We start from the raw sequence: 22013 nt of genomic DNA, 5'->3' as shown, positions 1-22013 counted from the left end.
TTAGGAATGTGTGCTTAGATAGTATGGTCACATGGACAGATTGGGACATAAAGCGGGTGTTACAAAGGATACATGTCAGTGAGACTGAAGGTGGGAGAATAAGTGTGGTACACCAAGAAAGAGGATAGATGTGAAAATGAGTAAGTGAGAAAACGAGGTATAAGGGATTACTGAGGCACGGGAACTGACAAGGGGTCGAGCTGGATGGACAAAGTTGTACAGATGAGTGCATGACAAGAGTGTGGCACTCCTTTTAAACTATAATTAAAGCCGTCACACTGATCCTGTCTCATAAGTATCAGGAAGTGAATATATGGGGATAAGTATGTCCTTAGGTATAATTCAGGTTTCCAGAGGCTTGAATAGTGAGTGGATGAGTGTGTAGCCCAGTTTCCATTGGGCAGGCTGTTGGTTTGTTCTTCCAAGCCATGTTCTCTCTCTCTCTCTCTCTCTCTCTCTCTCTCTCTCTCTCTCTCTCTCTCTCTCTCTCGCTCTCGCTCTCTCTCTCTCTCTCTCTCTCTCGCTCTCGCTCTCTCTCTCTCCATGCTTCCTCAACCCTACCTCATCCCACCTGTGGGTACGCCAAAGAGGCGGAATGATAGTGATGATGGGATGGTGACGAGGATGATGATGATGATGATAAAAGGATTTTTATTATTGGTAGTGGTGGAAGTAGTAGTAGTTCAGTAGTAGTATACTGTAGTATACGATGGTGATATGATGATGATGAGGAGGATGATGATGAGGATGATGATGATGAAGAAGCAGCAAGAACTGATATAAGCAGTGAAATGCACCAATCTTGGCTATGTTTCTTTGGAATAAATTACACTACTCGACAGGAATTTCTGTTCAGTAATGTGTATCCCAAGGTAATAACGTGGCACCGATTTCATGTATGATGTTCGTTTTGCTCCAGCAAGTACAGTCACACGTACTAATTTCTGCTCAGGGGTTACCCCTTCCTTCCCCACTCTACCCTGGACAGAGGGAAGGGGGGAATCGCGAACAAGTCTACCCCGCCTTCTGCCCCCAACTCCCCCACCCTCCACCTACAGCTGCCAGTTACTGATTAGACGCAAATTTTCTCATGTCCTGTAAACATGACTAAACTGTCGTCGCACACACTTTCAACGGCCATGATTTGGACTATACTTTTAGAATAAATTATTACCGTATTGAACTGCATCCTCAAATTGAAAATATTCACCATCATTGTAATCCAGTGTCGTCCGCTGCACAATTCTGGGTTCCAGTGCTCACCTTTTCACTTCCCCAGCTCTCTCTCTCTCTCTCTCTCTCTCTCTCTCTGAATTCACTTTTCCCACTCACTCTTTCTTTTTAAATTTATATAACTTTCTCTTTGCTTCTCTCCCCCTCTCCCCCTTCTCTCTCGTTGTTTGTCTTAAGCCTTCCCCGCCTCTCACCCCTCCCCTCCCCCCACCGTAGGCCATCAGCAGTCAGTTATACCGTCACCGCTCCTTCGTATATCGTGTGCAGGCAACATTTATCACACACACAGGTCAGATGTATGGAAAGCTATTTTTTTTTTTTATATATAATTGTATTTCTCATTATGTGGCAAGTTCAAATAGAGAACACCAGACCAATATTCGTAATTTTTATTACAGTGACCGTTCCACTTCACATAGCTGGGTAGCAACGCACAGACACACACACACACACACACACACACACACACACGACTTAAATTTTGCACTGACAGCGTGGCGACTACAAATATAGTCATTCTAACAACTGGATCTGCTGGCTCCAAACCTTCCCTGTCCCAGTCACACTCCTCATTCAATAACCGGTTATTGAATGAGGAGTGTGACTGGGACAGGGAAGGTTTGGAGCCAGCAGATCCAGTTGTTAGAATGACTATATTTGTAGTCGCCACGCTGTCAGTGCAAAATTTAAGTCGTGTGTGTGTGTGTGTGTGTGTGTGTGTGTGTGTCTGTGCGTTGCTACCCAGCTATGTGAAGTGGAACGGTCACTGTAATAAAAATTACGAATATTGGTCTGGTGTTCTCTATTTGAACTTGCCACATAATGAGAAATACAATTATATAAAAAAAAAAAATAGCTTTCCATACATCTGACCTGTGTGTGTGATAAATGTTGCCTGCACACGATATACGAAGGAGCGGTGACGGTATAACTGACTGCTGATGGCCTACGGTGGGGGGAGGGGAGGGGTGAGAGGCGGGGAAGGCTTAAGACAAAGAACGAGAGAGAAGGGGGAGAGGGGGAGAGAAGCAAAGAGAAAGTTATATAAATTTAAAAAGAAAGAGTGAGTGGGAAAAGTGAATTCAGAGAGAGAGAGAGAGAGAGAGAGAGAGAGAGCTGGGGAAGTGAAAAGGTAAGCACTGGAACCCAGAATTGTGCAGCGGACGACACTGGATTACAATGATGGTGAATATTTTCAATTTGAGGATGCAGTTCAATACGGTAATAATTTATTCTAAAAGTATAGTCCAAATCATGGCCGTTGAAAGTGTGTGCGACGACAGTTTAGTCATGTTTACAGGACATGAGAAAATTTGCGTCTAATCAGTAACTGGCAGCTGTAGGTGGAGGGTGGGGGAGTTGGGGGCAGAAGGCGGGGTAGACTTGTTCGCGATTCCCACCTTCCCTCTGTCCAGGGTAGAGAGGGGAAGGAAGGGGTAACCCCTGAGCAGAAATTAGTACGCGTGACTGTACAGTTTGTCTGAACTCACTACCCTCACACTCATCCCTTTAGTACAATGATCCTTCTTTTCATCACATTATTCCTGCTCTTTATTATGCTGTGTACAATATCCAACATATACATTGCCACATGTCTACATCCACTATCTATAGTATGTCTGTGTAAATTCATTATGTTTAATACAACTCTTATTTCAGATTTATGGGTCGACAATGCCTCGCAGACAAGTGAATGATCCTAATGCTTTCTGTTATACATGGAGAAGTTTCACTCCAGAGAAGCAGAAACGGAAGATCACGTCTCTTGTTAAGACAACTTATCTACATTATTTTGGCGTTAAGAAAGCGACCAAGACAAACGATGGGCTCCCCATATTTGCTGCGTGATTTGTTCCAACTCGTTTCGAGAATGGCTAGCAGGAGGGAAAACAGGGTGTTTTTTTGCAGTCCCCATGGTGTGTGAACTTCGTGACCACATAACAGATTTGCCACTTTTCCTTGAACAAAGTTGTGGGATTTTCTTCAAAATATAAAAACTGCATTGTTTATCCAAATTTACCGCCGACAATAAGACCAGCCGATCACACGGCGGACCTTGCCATTCCAAGGCCACCAACAAATAAATGTGCATTCCAGATTTCAAATGAGGATGAAGATGGCGAGGCATCTGGAACAGCTGCCCCTGATTCTGACGTAACGTGTCTGCCGTCTGGCAAAGTACCTCATCCAGTCAACCGAGGCAACCTTAACAATCTTGTACGTGACCTAAATTTATCCAAACAGTAGTCAGAACTATTGGAACTTGTTGCATCTAGACACAAAGGTGACGAGTTTCAGGAAGAGGCAACAAAATTTAGAGAGTATTTCAAGTCAGACGGAGCATGCTACTGCAGCAATATTGCAGGTCTGTTCGAAGCCATGGGAAGGATTCATGATCCTGACGAAATGGCGACTTTTTACTGACTCCAGCAAATCAGGTCTGGAGGCTGTACTCCACAATGGGAACTTGTTACCAAGTATACCACTTGTTTTAGCTCCTGGAATGAAGGAAACGTATGAATCAATGCAAAAACTCCTCGGTTTGACTGAGTACGACGAATTCCGATGGAAATCTGCAGCGATGTGAAAGTGGTAGCCATGCTGCTTGAACTACAAGGTTTCACGAAATACTGTTGCTTCCTGTGTTTATGTGAGCCGTGATGTGCAGCAGCTCTACATCCAGCGTGAGTGGCCTCCCCGAAGTTCCTACTAGGCCGGTGTGCACAGCATAGCTACAGATCGAACCAATCGTCCAGGCGGAAGGTATCATACTTCCATCTCTTCACATCAAATTAGGCTATATGAAAAACTTCGTCAAAGCCTTGGATAAGACAGATTCAGGCTTCGCATGTCTGAAGAAAGTTTTCCCTAGGATTAGCGACGCCAAACTGAAGGCAGGAATTTTCGTTGGTCCACAAATTCGTAGCCTGATGAAAGATAGTCAGATTGATGCAAGCCTCGAGGCAGACGAACTTAGGGCATGGAGGTCTGTTGAGAAAATTTATACTGGTTTTCTGGGCAGCCATCGGAGTAAAGGTTACGTGGAAATCATTGAAGAGCTCCTGGTTGCGTACCATGAGCTTGGATGCCTCATGTCCCTTAAGATCCATTTTCTTCACCCATATTTCGTTTTTTTTTTTTTTTTCCAACAAACTTGAGTGATGTTAGTGACGACCAGGGTGAACATTTTCACCAGGATATTGAGGTAATGGAACAAAGATACCAAGGTAGAACTGGCGCTGGTATGATGGCGGACTATTGCTGGACACGGGAAACCAATGAAGAGGACAAAAATAAATAATCAAAAACCGTACTATGAATACCTGTAATCACAGCGAAATTTACGTACAGCAGTGGAATAATACACTTGATTTTGTTTCTGCATATTATTTTTACATAGCAATTAATATTTCTTGATTCAGTATATATATCTATCTATCTATCTATCTATATACCTAGGCTGCTTCCCCCAAGGAAAGGGAGGTAGCCGAGACAGGACGACACACTCCCCATTTACTCAATCCATTCAAACACATTCATTCGCATCTTAGCCCCAAAGGAGAGAACGGACAGATCCTCACCGCACCACACCGCACAAGGGTCAACTGCGCAATGCAATCAGTGACATCCGCAGCAGGGCCCGACAGCAGAACTGGTTTACCCCTGCCACATCATAACAGACCCATCCCCTTATCCGCAACTGCCCTGACTAGCTGATCAGACCAAATGCGGGAGAATATCCCCTCAGGGCTGCGTCATCACTTATTCATTCACAATTTCTCTCCATTTATTTCTGTCACCCAGAGCCACTCTTCCTTGCTCAACAGACATCCCTCTCGCATCCAGCGCTCTCTTCACACTGTCCATCCATCCTATTCGTGGTCTTCCTCTCAGCCTTACACCTCTCACATCAGATCTAGTTATCTTTTTCACCAATCGCTCATTATCCATTCTCTCCATATGCCCAAACCATCGCAACACCCTCTGCTCAGCTCTACCAGCCATCTCCCGAACAACTCCAGTTCTCCTTCGCACTTCATCATTTCGCACCCGATCCATACGCGTCACTCCACATATACTCCTCAGACACCTCATCTCCATTACATTCAAACTTTCCCTCTCTGCTACACCCATATTCCATATATATATACTGTATATATATATATATATATATATATATATATATATATATATATACAGTATATTCCCCTCATAACCAGGCGATAGGAACATTGGTTTCTGACAGGTGGAAGAAAAAATTCAGGGCTAAACTTCAGAAAATCTGTGCGTGATAGAAGTAAAAACGTATTTGTAATCAGCAACTTCAATTTATCCCAATTCTCCCATTCTCATTTCTGAACTGGATAAAAAGTTGAAAATTGTCGAGCAGTGTTTTAAAACAGTGACTCTGATCAGCTTCGGCATTAGGTTGTTGGTGCATATGTTGATGATGTAAACAGTGGGTCTCAACCATACAAGGCTCCTGATTCATCATGATATTTAAAATGATGCCGTGTAATAACAGACTTATTCCTAAACAAAAGTCAACCACAATGCATGTCTTGTGTATTTTATATTTTTAAAAATCTTAGTTACAAAAAAGAATTATAACAAATTACTGTTAATTGTTTATAGGGACGGTGAGGAAAACAGGGTAAAGGAGACATTTGATAGCCACACCCATCCGTACAATATTGTAAAGAGAGATAACTATTTTCGTGGCAAGGGCGACTCCTGGATTCCCACCATGGTAAACCCCTGACCTGTGTGATAATCTAACAATGTGCGAAATTTCACTGTCTTTGATTTAAAAATAGTAACTATAGCGTTCCTCCATGGACCCCCATACTCCCGCCGTGGGAGGCCAGAGAGTGCCACCCTGACCAAAAGCTTTGTGCAGATGGAGGTCAAATGCTGTGCAAAGTATCGTGCTAATATTATATATATATATATATATGTACAGTAATCCCAGTACTATCTGGACACCCACTTTCTGGACATCCCCACTTACCAGATGTTTTGGTCCCGGGATCCAATATTCCCAAAATGGCCCAAAAAAAGGAAAAAATCGAAAAAAATCCTACTTTTTTCGCCCTGTAATTTCAACTCGGCGTGCGCAGCGTGGACCAGCTGTGTTTTGGTGCATAGTTCCTCTACCGTCCACTAGAGCGCCCCTGCATCCTCCCCACTTACCGCCCGTCGCTTGTTGTGAGTGCACGCTCGTCATCATGGCTGCCCACGTGCTTGCTTTTGTGGTGGTGCCCTACCTGCTGCAGGCCCTGCTGCTGCTCTCCTGCCTCTTGTTAGTGTGTGTGATGATGGCCCTGCCATCCGAGAAGGGGAAGAGAGTGGTTCTGAGTCTGGAGAAGAAGAGGGAGATATTGGACAAGGTGGACGTGGGATGGTCAACCTCACGCATCCTCCGTGAGTTCAACCTGGCCCGATCTACTTTGATATCAAGAGATCCCATGACAAACTCATGCAGTACACGCCTGACTTCTTGTCAAAGAACAAACGCAACATGGAGAGGAAGATGATGTTTATTCCCCGGTGTGCTGAAGTCGACCGCTCCACGATGTTTTGGTATCGACAGCAATGTGCTGCTCTGCTGGTGCGTGGCACGGAGCTGAAGGCTGCTGCTGAGAAGTTCGCATGGCTTCACGACGCCCCAGACTTCAAGGGATCTGAGGGTTGGCTCTTCGCATCAAGTTACGACATGGCCTTACCAAATGTAAGGCCCATGGCGAAGCTGTGGACGCCAACAAGAATGGAGTAGAGGAGTTTCGGCACAAGGTGAAGTGCTTGATCGACATGGAAGGCCTCACTCTCGGTCAAATCTACAACGCTGACGAAACTGGTTTATTCTATCGGTCTTTGCCAACAAACACTCTAGCCGAGGAGATGGAGAAGCGTGTACCTGGCCGCAAGCTCTCCAAGCAACGGATATCTGCTTTGTGTTGTGCCAATGCTAACAGCATGCACTGGCTTAAGCCCGTTATTGTTGGCCATGCAAAGCAGCCTCATTGTCTTCGTGGGGTGATGGAAGTCCTTCCTGTCGTTTGGTACCATTCTTTGAAGGCATGGTTCACTGCCCACATCTTCAAAGACTGGTTTCACCGCCATTTCGTCAAGGAGGTCATCCACTACCAGACGAAGACACTGGGAATCCCGTATGACCAGGTAAAGGCCCTCCTTCTCCTTGACAATGCACCTGCTCACCTGTGTGACAAGGACTTGATGGCTGAGAATGGGCGCATTAGATGCATGTTTCTGCCACCTAATACGACTGCTCTCATCCAAACAATGGACCAAGGAGTGATCATGGCAACGAGGAGGCTGTACTGAAAGAAGTTCCTTGACAAGGTGATGGTTGTTCTCAAGGACGAGGACGAGTGCAGGGAGGGATGGTTCACACGAGGCCAGCAGACTTTGGAAAACCTTCGCCGCTACAACATTAAGTCTGCAATCTACAACTGGGCCAGTGCATGGAAGGAAGTCCCTGTCAAGACTCTAGAAAATGGTTGGTCTCGTCTGCTTCTCGGAACGGATGTGGAGCACGATTTCCTAGGTTTTGATGTGGATGACTTCCATGCATGTCTACGTGCGCATGGCGACGATGTTGATGTGGACAAAGTGCGTGAGTGGTTTGATGACAACAAGGGCGATCCTGGGTATCAGACCATGTCTGATATCGAGATCGCATCTTCAGTTGCAGGTGTCAGTACCCAGCTTGAAGATTCCGACGAGGACGGCGATGATGATGTGGACTCCTCTCAGCGTGACACTACTCCAGCCATCCCCAAGCTGAGCACACTCCAGGAACACGTAGAGTTCGTTCTCGAGTACCTGGAACACCAGGACTGCGACAGGGAGATGGGGCCCTGGGACTTGTGGAGGAAGTGCACACTTTCAGGCAGCGCATCATTAATCGCCAAAATCGTCGTTCCTTGCGTCAATCAACCATTGACAGCTTTCTCAGACCCGTGACCCTCGCTGTGCCCATCCCTAGCTCCACACTATTGCCTCCCCAAGACAGGCCCTCATCCTCCGAGCCACAGCCCAGCACATCAGGCACGGTAGAGTCACCACTGGACGTGAGTTTGCATCTGTCTTCAGAGTTGTCTGCAGTGGGTAGTCCATCACCACGACCCAGCGACGCACCCCTAGGCCATCTGCTTCAGCTACTGTCAGACTCTGACAGTGATTAAACAACAAGAACTCTCCACTAGACCACACGGGAATTTACAGTGTTGTGCAGTGAAGAAAACAGTGCGTAGTGTTAAGAAATCAGAATTGTGAGTGCAAAGACTAAAGTGCAGAGTTCAACACTGATTTTATTGACGTTCAATGGAGCACAAATTAGACTAGAGTGTGTAATGTTAAGAAAATGGATTTATCAGTGCTAAGACTTAAGTGCAGAGTGCAACACTTATTTCATTAAGGTGCAATGGAGCACAAGTAAGACTAGAGTGCGCAGTGTTAAGAGAATGGAATTCTAAGTGCAAATGACTAAGTTCAGTGCAAGACTTCATCTACAGTGTACTGCAGGTGCTTCAGGTACTCCTTTTTACTGTCAGAGTCTGAGAGGAGGCGGGTTATTCATCAAGATGGCCAGGGAGTTGTAAGTACCCAGAAGGTTTCATAGTGTACTGTATTTTCCATACTTACCTCTAAAACCTCATTTCACACTTTTATGTCCCTTATTGGTGTGAATAGGGTCTTAGGTGCTATGCATGTGCAGTAGGGAGGTGTTTTTCTGAGTTAGGCTAGGTTAGGGTCCATAAGTACAAGTCCAGGAGCCAGGGACTTGTAAGTACCCAGAATGTTTAATATTGCGTAAACTCGCCTCTAAAACCTCATTCTCTGGTTCTTTTGCATTTATTTCAGTCTTTTATGGCCCTTATTGGTGTGATTTGGGTCTTAAATAGATGGTATGCATGTCCAGAGGGAGTTGTACAGGTGATTTTCTGAGTCAGGGTAGGTTAGGGTCCATAAGTACAAGTCCAGGAGGCAGGGGCCCACTATCCAGACGGAACCACTTTCCGGACATGCTTTTGGCTCTATTACATCGGAAAGTGGAAGGATTACTGTATATATATATATATATATATATATATATATATATATATATATATATATATATATATATATATATTATATATATATATATATATATATATATATATATATATATATATATATATATATATATATATTTGAGACTCAGCTGTCTGAGGCAATTGACAGCAAACTCTTTTCTGTATCCTCCTACTTTCTCTAAATTCATTTCAAAGCCAAACTTGGCTATTGTGTATATATACCCAACAAATTATCTTGCTCTCGTGTTCCTGAACTCGATTCTTCTGAATTCTCTGCCCTCTGGCTTTGGCTTTCCTGCCATTCTCTGACTAAATATACCTGCACTGTTTACTTATCTCCTAATTCTACTGACTATCAAAATTTCTTTGACTATCTTACTTCTATGATGGAACACATTCTATCCATTTCTCCTTTCTCTGAAATCTCCATTCTAGGAGATTTCAATGTTCACCACCACCTTTGGCTCGCCTCTCCTTTCACTGATCCACCTGGTGAACAAGCCTACACCTTTTCTATCCTTAACCCGCCCCATCCCGACGTTTTCTGGGCAGTGGTACGCCCAAGTCCCGACATTTTTGGACCTTTTTTGGGGGGGCTCAAACATCTGCTTTTGGTGAGAAACATCGAAAATTCATAGAGAAATCGCTCACCTGAGGTTTAAAATACTCGATCTAGGTACGAGTACCTCCTTACCTGACTGGGTTTTCTAACTGGCTGGCACCAAAGAAAACGAGTTCTATCGGAGGGTAACTATTTTATCCACTCATAAACAGTATTTATTTATTTACTTGGTATGAATTTATATGTAGTACAAGAGTATATTGGTTTTCAAACAGTAATATAGTTATAAGCATTATTTCACTCACTAACTCATCACCATTCATTACCTTTTTTTCCCACATTACCTGATCATCATTTCTGACTGTTTCATCCTCTAATGCTATGTAAACTTTGTCCTCAACATTGTCATCGATTGGGGAATCACTCTGGCCCTGAATGTCTTTATTGGCCAGGTCACTGGTAACAGGTGAATTGCCAAGACAATGGCGTGCAGGGGGGAGGATAGAATATGCGGTGTAAGGCACTGTCCCTGATTGGCATCTTGTAGAGGAATAGAGGAAGGTGTCCCGTGTATACGTGCCAAAAACCACCCGCGAAATCACTCGCGAAAATTGAAAATTGTGCAAATTAGGGACCTTGCAATGTTGCTGCATTAATTCATGTCTCCGGGATATGAGTGCACATCATGTGAGGACGTGAATTCATGTCTCTGGGACGCGGCGGGTTAATGACCTAGAGCAGTTTGTACAGCACCCTACGCATATCCCTGGCCGCCTTGGAGAGAGCTCCATCATACTTGACCTCATCTTTACAACTAATCCTTCTGCTTACACTGTTAATCTTTTCTCTCTGTTGGGCTCCTCCGATCACAACCTTATCACCTTAACCTGTCCTATCACTCCGGTACGGTCTGTGGACCCTCCAAAGAAATGTCGTCTGTGGCACTTTGGAGCTGTGGATTGGGAGGCTCTCAGGCAGTAATTCTTTGATTTTCCCCGGAATGATTATTGGTTCCATGGCAGAGAGCCATGGAATGATTATTGCTTCCATGGCCGGGAGCCATCTGAGTGTGCCTTGCACATTACGGAGGTTATTCTCTCGGGCATGGAGGCATACATTCCTTTCTCTTATCCTTTGACTAATGCAAGAAAGCCTTGGTTTAATCATGCTTGTTCTAATGTTGTCCGCAACAAGGAGAGGTCCTATAAAAGGTACTAGAGCCAACCCACCCCTGAATCACATCTTTTATACATTTCTGCCTGGAATCGTGCTAAGTCTGTTCTTCGCTCTGCTAAAAATAATTTCGTCCATACTAAATGCTCTCAACTCTCCAACTCGAATTCTTCCCACTCCTTCTGGCACCTTGCCAAAAACCTTTCTGACAACTTTACCTCATCATCCTTCCCTCCTCTTTTCTACTCTGATGGCTCTGTAGCTATTTCTTCTACTGATAAAGCAGATCTCTTTGCTCAGACTTTCTCCTCCAATTCCACCTTAGACGAATCCAGTGCTGTCCCTCCATCACTTTCCCCCTCTGACTTCCTCATGGCTGACATTATAATTTCTTCAGCTGATGTATTTTCTGCCAATACAGGCCTCAATACTAATAAGGCATATGGGCCTGATGGAGTCCCTCCTGTTGTTCTGTGCTTTCACCCTGCCTAGGCAAACTCTTTCGCCTTTGTCTGTCAACTTGTGCCTTTCCTTCTTGCTGGAAGTTTGCTCTCATTCAGCCAGTCCCAAAGAAGGGTGACCATTCCCAACCCTCTAACTATCGTCCAATTGCTTTAACATCCTGTACCTCAAAAGTTTTCGAGTCAATTCTTAACCCGCCCCGTCCCGACCACTTTTCGACCACTGGTACCCCCCAATCCCGACCATTTTTCGACCCTTTTTTTTTTACTTAAACTTTCGCTTTTGGTCAGAAACAATGGTCAGTGGCAAAGAAATTGGTCCCCGGGGTCCCTAATTACCTTAACCAGGTATGCCTTGGTCCCACCTGGCCCCGTGTTCTCCCTAGGCGGTCTGAGCCTCTAACGTTTTCTATGGTATTATAAGTCTGGGAAACCAATGAAAGTAAGTAGAAATGTATTTATTACAAACATAAAAACATGTGATAAAAGAGTATATTGGATTTTATACAAAAATAGAGCAGAAATAAGCATTGTACCATCATGCGAAACGAGCAAAATCGGCCAACTTGGTCACGATGAATCGCTAACATTCTAAAATCATGATACATATAATTTTTTTTACTTACATAATACTTCTACAATAACATTATACCATTTTACATTTTATTGAACTGTTTTTACGTATTCACAGGCCTTTTGATAACATTTAGCGTAATGTTAGCGCTTATTTACGTAGTGAGTGAACTCGCTGTGACTGTTGTTTCAACTCGTATTGTGTTTTTTATACTTACATAATACTTTTCTAATATTATTATACACTTTTCAACTTTATAGAACTGTTTTGAGATTATTTCAGGCCTTACGTAAATATATAGCGTAATAATAGCGCCTAATAACACACACGGTGAAGTCGCTATGACAACTATTTCAACTTACAACCTATTTTTGTACTTATATAATAATTCTCCACTAACATTGCACATGTTTACACTTGATATAATTGATATCACATCATTTCTGAACTTACGATGGAACTGAGCGTCATATTTGCGCGTACTTACACAGGGAGTGTTATCGCGATATCATTTGTTTCATCTTACACTAGTATTCAACTTATAAAATACCTTACTACTAACATTACAACATCTTCCACTGTATATAATTCCTATCACATACTTACTGACCAGAATGTGGGTGTACTCGTGACATCAATTATTACAACTTACACTATTGTTCAACTTATACGTTTTATTCATGCTAACATTACACCCGTTTCCACTTTATTTCCTTGCTATCACATATTTACTGACCAGATTTACACAGTGGGTGTAGTTTTGATAACAATTCTTTCCACTTACACTAATTCTCAACTTATACATTACTTTTCTGAAAAAATAACACCCATTTCAACTTTATATTTGACTTAGCACCTACTGACTGGCCTTACCATTATCATGAGCGTCATTTCGGCTTCCCACACAGTTTCAGTAGTGTAGGAAATTATGATACTCCTTGAAACAAGGCTGAAGGCACAACGCAACATTGCACTCGACACACTCGTATCTTGTGTCTTTTCTCTGAGTGGATGGTCTGACTGTCGAGTGCCTACATACATGGCAGTGACGCTGGGGTTTACGACGGTTTGGTTCGGAAGGGATTGCGCTGGGATAGTGCCGTCCTGCAAGACGTAGGGGAGTCTGAGCAGCCATGGGGGTGCGGGTGCGGTGTGTGGGTCTGTCCTGGGCATGCTTGGCGATTATTTCACGTGCCAGCTCCCTCACAAACCCCTCAAAGGTCTCGGATACTCCGGTGGTCATTGCGTGCAGGTAGTGGGCGTTCAGGACCGTGATGTCGAGCAAGTGGAAAAAGAGTTTCTTGTACCACTTCATCGTGGTCCTGGCACAGTCAACACTTGAAATCATCGAGTCTGACTGATCAACTTGCCTCATGTTCAGATTATAGGCAAGTACAGACTCTGGTTTCCATACGTTGCGCCTCCTCTCGCTACGGTGATCCACGGAGTCTGTGCGGTGCATCAGGGGGCTGTGAACAGTTGATAGGAGGCAAACTTCCCTGTTGTGGTTCCACAGGGTTGCAAGGATGTTATTGGCCTGGAAGAAAACCACCTCGTTCTTGTCAAGTTTCCTCCCTATCTTGACCATATGGCGACGGTTTCTCTTGACTGTACCACAGACTACGGTGTCGTGTTGGTGGAGGAACCTAGCGAGAAGAGGGCTAGTGTACCAGTTGTCCAGGTACAACACATGACTACGATGAAGGTACTCTTCTATCATTGTCTTCACCACGGCCCCAGAGAGTCCTATACTCCGATCTTCTATTATATCTGTCTGTGCGCCTGTGTACAAGGCTATGTCTTGCACATAACCAGTCTTACAGTCACATATAACAAAGATCTTGAACCCGAAACGGTGTCTCTTGCTGGGTATGTACTGCCTAAAGGAAATATTGCCTCTCCACAACACAAGACTCTCATCTATGACGAGGTCTCTGTAGGGATAAAATGAGGAGCGGAACATTTCCCGTAAATGATCAAATACCAGCCTAATTCTCCTCATTTTATCGGTGTTATTTGCATTGGCTGGATCTTCTGCATCAAAAAAGTGGAGGCGGCCGAGAATATACTGAAATCGGTTACGACTCATCACCTTTCCAAAGAAAGGTGTGAGGATGATTGGGTCAGTTGTCCAGTAGGCAGGAATTTGTTTTTTCCTTACCACACCCATCAAGATAACCAGGGCCAAAAATAGGAACATCTCTGAAATAGTCACGGGATAGTCATACTGTTGGGAATGCCTGCTCGTGGTTCCCAAACGTTCACTTTCACGGTGCTGTGATTGTGAAAAAATATTTGTTTGTTCAACTATGCGCCCCACAAACGCCTCACCAAAGAACAAGTTGAAAAAATCCACCCGTGACGAACCTGCATTTACACTTGGAGCCGTGCAACCTGACCGCCACTCCTCAGTGAAAGGGTGAATGATGGGAGTAAAATTACTCCCATCTTCCCAGTTCCACGTGACACCACCGTCTCCAGCCACGTCACCATCGTCCCCTTCGTCAGGGTGGGGAGGTGAGGGTGGTGGGGGATGTTGGGGAGGTGGAGAGTGGCGCCTCTCATCACTCGCACTTCTCTTCCCTCTCCCTTTTCCTTTACCCTTTCCCTTCCCTTTCTTTCCTTTCCCCACATCCTGGGGCTGTGGGGAGGAAGTTTGGGAATATTCAGGGGTGAAAGAAGTGCTGGGGAGTGACTCAACCTCCACTCCCCTAGGCCTATGAGCACCACGTGCTCGTGCTGCCTCCCTCACACCACTTGCCCCTTCACCCCGCACTACCCCCACACCACTCTCACTTTCACCCCGCGCTGCCGCCACAACACTTTCCCTTTCTCCCAGCAATCCCACCACACCACTTGCCACTTCCCCAGACAAAGTACTTTCACCATACCTTATGTGTCATCTCGCCCCACCTTCTGATCCTCGTGGTGATATTTTCTCTTTTCCCAACCACGCGGCGATATCATGTCCTAAGCCTCCGTCATCCTCATCATCCTCATCCTCGTCCTCATCAGATTCAGGATGGAGAGATAGCTGTGCACGTGGTTGGGGAGCAGGCTGGCCTTCCCTTGCCTTACGGTATGTCACATACCGCGTTTTTCGGGGCGAAGGGACCTCCTCATCACTGCTACTTATTTCTTCCTCTGGCTGGACGTAATCGCGATCCACCACATCATCGTCGAGTGGAGAATCACTGTCTCCAGTGAAGGCCTCCAGGACGGATGCGATTTCCTCGTCTGAGAGACCTTTCCGCGCCATGTCTGACCTGGGTCACTGCTAGCAGGTGAGTGACCGAGACAAGGGCGAGCGCGGGTCACGCGGGGTCTAGGACGCTGCCCACCTGGCGGCAGGTATGGGAGGCTTGGGTACCTGGGCGAAACGAAAATCTCGCGCGAATTTTGAAAATTGTGGAAATTATGAACCTTGCAATTGCAGGACGTTGAAGTACGTCGACGGGATTAGCTGTGACATAACGTGAGGACGTGGAAGTACGTCGACGGGACGCCGCAGGTTAATAGAGAAATTTTAAAGCATCTTTCCTATTACAACCTTCTATCTGATCGTCAGTATAGGTTCCGTCAGGGATGCTCCACTGGCGATCTTCTCACCTACCTTTCAGACTCCTGGTCATCCTCCTTTCGGGACTTTGGCGAAAGCTTTGCCATTGCACTTGACATCTCAAAGGTTTTCGATGGAGTCTGGCATAAATCTTTAATTTCCAAACTGCCCTCTTACGGTTTCTATCCTTCTATCTGTGCCTTCATCTCTAGCTTCCTTTCTGGTCGTTCTGTAGCCGCTGTTGTGGACAGCCATCGTTCTTCTCCTAGATCTATCCTCAGGGTTCTATCCTATCACCAACTCTCTTCCTTTTATTCATCAATGACCTTCTGAGCTGTGCATCTAACCCTATCCACTCATATGCTGAAGATTCCACCCTTCACCTTTCCATTCGGTTCCATCTCAGCAGTTACTTCAACAAACAAGGGATGAGGCTATGGCACACTTAATGTCTGACTTGGCTTGTATCTCTGACTGAGGTAAAAATAATCTGGTTGTTATTAATGCATCAAAGACTCAGTTCATACACCTATCAACCCCACAAAATATTCCACAGGTATACCCACTAATGTTTCATAATATTCAGCTTAATCCTGCATCATCCTTGAACATGTTTGGGGTTTCATTTACTCGAGACTTATCTTGGAAAGATCATATTACATCTCTTGTAATATCTGTCTCCAAGAGATTAGTTGTGGTAAGCCGACTACGTTCCTTCTTTACCCCTGCACAACTGTTGACTCTTTACATGGGTTTTATCCGCCCCTGTGTGGAGTATAACTCTCATATGTGGGGAGGTTCCCCACATACAGCTCTTCTTAATAGGGTGGAGTCAAAGGCTTTCCGTCTCATTAACTCTTCTCCTCTTACTGACTCCCTTCAACCTCTGTCTCTTCGCCTCACTTTGCATCTTTAACTCTTTTCTATCGCTACTTCAATGGTATCTGCTCCTCTGAACTGTCTGCATGCATTCCTCCAATTATGCAACGGGCACGTAGCACCCGTCTAGCAACAATCTCTCATCCCTTTTCTGCCCAACTCTCTAATGCAAGAGTTAACCGTTACTCCCAGTCCTTCATTTATGCAACAGGTCAACTCTGAAACTGTCTCCCTCTGTCTGTATTTCCTGCTTCCTATGATCTCCAGTCTTTCAAACGCAGTGTTTCCAGGCATCTCGAAATGAATGGATCCTGAATTTGGCTCTCTCTTGTATTTTGCTTTTCTCTTGGAGGGAACAGTTACTGCGGGCTCGTGGCCTTTGGTTCCTTCTTCCTCGCATAAATAAATAAATATATATATATATATATATATATATATATATATATATATATATATATATATATATATATATATATGTGTGTGTGTGTGTGTGTGTGTGTGTGTGTGTGTGTGTGTTCTTACCTAATTTTTCTTACCTAATTGTATCTTTACAGGAATGAGTCAAGCTTGTACTGTCCCGTGTCTAAAACCATTATTATCGTACATATTCTTAAATTTATGAATTGTTGTGGCACACACTATTTCATTCGGTAGTGCATTCCACTGATCAATTACCCTATTTGGGAAACTAAATTTCCTTACGTCTTTATTGCCTCTGTTTTTATAAAGTTTTTTTTCCAGTGTCCTCTTACTGATGCATTTCCATAGGTTATGTAATCATTTACGTCTACTGTATTTTCTCCTTCCCTGATATGCATTTATATAGCATAATCATGTCTCCTCTTTTTCTTCTCTCCTGTAATGTAGACATTCAGTTTTTCTAGTCTTTCTTCGTAGCTTAGATCCCTTAAGCTTGGTACCCATCTTGTAGCGGCCCTTTGAACTTTTTCAATCTTATCTGTGTTTTTTGAGATGAGGACTTCAGACTACTGACGCATACTTCAGGGATGGTCTGATGAATGATGTCATTATCTTCTTAGCATGTCTTCATTTATGTATGTGAATGCTATTCTCATATTTGCAAGCAGTGTATACATGTTCCATACCTTCTCACTGATGTGGTCAGCCGGAGATAGTGTGTTATTGATAATCACACCTAGGTCCTTGTCTTTTTCTGATGTGTGTAGGGTTTACTTCCTAACTCATAATCCCAATCAGGTCTTCTTCCACGTTTACCAAACTTGATTACATGACACTCGTCCACATTGAATTCCATTTGCCATGTATTGCTCCATTCATGAAGTTTATTTAATTCTTTTTGTAGCTCTTTGCAAGAGTCTGTGTTAGTAATTCTCCTTTGTATTTTTGCATCATCAGCAAACGTATTTAGACAGCTTTCATTTCCAGTGTTACTGTCTATTTTATATTCACTAAAAACACAATTGGTGCCAGCACGGAGCCCTGTGGAACTCTGCTAGTCACTTCCCTCCATGATAAGTAATTTCCCCTTAGTACTGTTCTCATTTCTCTTTTTTTGAGAAAATCTTGCATCCAACAATACAGTTTGCCTCGGATTCCTCCTTGATGGTACAGTTTCCATAAAAGTCTTTGGTGCGGTACTCTGTCAAATGCTTTCTTGAAATCTAAATAGATACTGTCAACCCATCCTTCTCTGTTTTGTAATGTTTCTGTTACTCTATCATAGTAGCTCAACAAATTAGTAACACATGATTTTCTCTTTCTGAAACCAAACTGTCTTTCTGTTATATTGTGTTCTAGATGATTTACCCAAACTTTTCTTATCGGCTTTTCTAATACCTTGCTTACAACGCTGCTTAGTGATACTGGTCTGTAGTTGAGTGGATTTTGTCTGTTCTCTTTCCTGAATAAGGGAACAATTTTAGCTTTCTTCCAAATATCAGATAGTTTACCTTGTCCCAAGGATTCCTAGAAAATTAAAGATAATATTTACTTAACCCTTTTGCACATTCATATAGCACCCAACATGAAATTTCATCAGGACCATTTGCTTTTCCTTTGTCTAATTTACTTAACTCCTCCTCTATTTCTTCTTCTGATATTTGTTTGTATGATAGTATATGTGGGCATCCATGTTCCATATAATCCCTCTCAAAGTTATTTTCTTCTGTAAAAACTGATTGGAAATTCTTGTTTAGTGCTTCACAAATATCCTTCTCTAGTGTATAGGTGATTCCCTCATCTGTAATGGATTGTAGTTTATCTTTTACTTTGGTTTTGCTTCGGATATAGCTGTAAAATAGCTTCGGTTGATCACTACTTTTATTTACGAAGTCCTCCTCAAACTGTTTTTGGGCTTCCCTCCTTATTCTTGTACAATCGTTTCTTGCCTCTTTATAGTTGTTATATGCCCTTTCACTATTGTGTCTACTGTATCTGTTCCACAACAAATCTCTTTTTTCTTTTGATTTTTTACATTCTGTATTAAACAATTTCTTTAAATTCTTTTCTGCTTCTTTGTGCCGTGGGATGTACTTCAAGACTCCTATTTCATAAAGTTCACAGAATTTTCTATATATAACATTTAAATCTTGTCCTCTAAGCTCTTTTTCCCAATCTGTTTCTAAGAAGTATTTCTTTAGGTCATGATAGTTGCCCTTTTTGTAGTTAAGGCTCTTTTTGTAACTTTCATTACTATTAACTATGTCATATGCAATCCTGAAATTGTAATTTAATACTGCGTGGTCACTTTTGCCAGATGGAGGGTGATACATTATATTGTCAATATAATTTTCTTGCCTAGTAAACATAAGATCTAGTACTGATGGTATGTCAAGTCCTGTTTTTCTGGTGCTTTCTTTTACATATTGTGTTAGGAAAAACTCCTGCACAAGGTCCAGGAGCTTTTGGTCCCAACAGCTTTCCTAGCTTTTTATATCTAGAGTATTCCAATTTATATTTGTATTGAAATCTCCAGTTAGTATAATTATCATATTTCTCCTCCATTCTATGTAGTAATGCTCTTAAACTTTGAATTGTTTTCTCTGCCAGGTCTTCATATTCTCCTTTTTTCCAGATGTTTGATCTGGGTGGCATGTATAAATCTGCCACAATTACTTTCCCTTCAGACGTACTAATCTCTACTGAAATCAGTTCTACCTGTGAGGGTACATCTAGTTCTATTTCCTTGACTTGCAGATTTTTCTTTGTTAATATTATAATCCCTTTTTTTTTTAAGTTTCTATCTCTTCTCCATATATTGGATTCCTCTAGGTTTAGTGAATCGTTTGATATCCTTGGTGTTAATTTTGTTTCAGTCAGGCAAACAATATGTGGTTCCTTTTCTTTGATATAATCATTCATCTCTAGTTATTTATATACTATTCCATCTACATTAGAGCATATCAACTTAATCATCTTGTTTACATACTTGTCATGACTTGGGTTTACTATCTTTCTCCTTTTTATTCCCTCCTGTTTATGTACCACTTTCGAACCTGCAATCCAATTACTTTGTAAAAAAAAATGTGTTCTTCGCATCCTCTGATCTTCCCTCATTCTTTGTTCTTGCCTCCTACCTCTTCTCTTTTAGTAATCCATGTTCCTCTTGAGTTAGGCATCTTTTTATCCATACATTTGTGTGTGTGTGTGTGTGTGTGTGTGTGTGTGTGTGTGTGTGTGTAAGCAAGAAGGAACCAAAGGCAAGATGGCCGCAATTGTTCTCTCCAAGAAAAATCAAACGCAAGATAAAAGAGAGTCAAATTCAAGATCCGTTTATTTCGAGCTCCCTGGACACACTGCATTTGAAAGACTGGAAGTGGTAGACAATAAAAAATATAGACAGGACGACAGTTCCTGGGACTACCTGTTGTATACATGAAGGACTGGGAGTAACGGTTAACTCTTGCATTAGAGTTGGACAGAAAAGGGATAAGAGTGTGTTGTTACACGGGTGTTACACTCCCGCCGTAGAAGTGGAGGGATGCAAGCAGATAGTTAGAGGAGCAGTGACCATTGAAGTAGCAACAGAAAAAAGATAAAGATGCAACAAATCGGAGAAGAGACAGAGGCTGAAGGGAGCCAGTAGGGGGAGGACAATTAATAAGACAAAAAGCTTTTGACTCCACCATGTTAAGAACAGCTGTATGTGGGGAGCCTCCCCACACATGAGAGTTGTACTCTACACAGGGACAAATAAAATCTGTGTATAAAGTCAACAATGCGTAGTCAACAATCTCTGGGAAGAAGACTTTACAGGAGACTTTATATGATTTTTCCAAGATAAATCATAAGAGAATGAAACCCTAAGTATGTTTAACCCCTACGCACCGGCTGACGTGTATAGCTATCACGATTCAGGGCACTGAGCACCGCCGGTTGATGGGATTAACTGCAAGCATCTTCCTGCCCTCCTTTGAACTCACAACCATTTTCTATGACACCCATAGGGTAGGTGGGTCTCCCAGGAACCCTACTGATGCACGGCTTAGTCTGTACATGGCACTGGTAGAGTGAAGAGCCATGTCTTCGTCACTGTCTATGTCCAATCAGTGTCCCACCGAGAGCAGGGCCGATTGAACCACTGACCCCCACAAAAGTTCTGCCCTTAGTGCTGGGGAAAGGGCTCAGAGACAGTGCCATCGGTCATGTCTTGGATGACACCATGTTCTCACGGACACTTAGTGAGAGTACTCCTTCCGAGGAGAGAAGTTACCATGTGGAGAGCGAACTCTCTCCCTCTGACCCCTTTCTGCTCTCAAGCACCTGAAAAGGCACTCAAACTCCTGCAGGAAGAGGGCATGGCCTTCGACAGAGACGAATTCACTGAGGAAGAGGATGCAGATGACCCAGTACACTGGGCAGGTGAGCATGGAATTGGCAGTCATCTCCAAAATAAAACACCGATGATCTGTCTCACCGCCACTCTCGCCACATGCTCGCCATCATCTTGCCCTTGAATGTCAACCTTTACCTCAGCCAAGTTCTTCAAGCGTGAAAGCACCACAACTGGGCCCTTCAGGAGTGGAATTTTCCACACGGACCCCATGTGGTGTTACTCAGCATGAAGCGTCTCCCCAGGGAAGGCCCGTGTCAGGTTCCCCCTTACTCCCCCACCTCCCACACCTCTCCCTCTACTTCCCCCTCACCCCCTGCCCGTGGGCGTGCACGTATGCAGAAAAAACGTGCTTCATATGGCAAACGGCCCGTTTTACCAAGTGTGGCTAGAGTGGATACCTTTGTCTGGGAGGAAGGAGCAGGATTTGAGCCCTCTGTGCCAGTGTTTGATGAGGAAGGAGCAGGTGACCAGAAAGATGAGCTTCCCACCTGGCCCTGGACTATTAGCAACATTTTCAGGGCAATATTCACAGCCACCATTATGCAATACACGATGGATGAAATAAATTTCCACCAGGCTCTGGGTGTGTGGTGGTTGTACTTGGCTGCCAACGAAACCATGCACATGAGGGACTGGTAACCTGTGGAGGTGGGGAAG

Source organism: Coenobita brevimanus, chromosome 42 (assembly GCF_032717465.1).
Source record: "Coenobita brevimanus isolate Jiangsu-jjx chromosome 42, ASM3271746v2, whole genome shotgun sequence".
Classification (NCBI taxonomy): domain Eukaryota; kingdom Metazoa; phylum Arthropoda; class Malacostraca; order Decapoda; family Coenobitidae; genus Coenobita; species Coenobita brevimanus.
The sequence above is the reverse complement of the archived record's forward strand: the minus strand, read 5'-3'. Positions refer to the sequence as shown.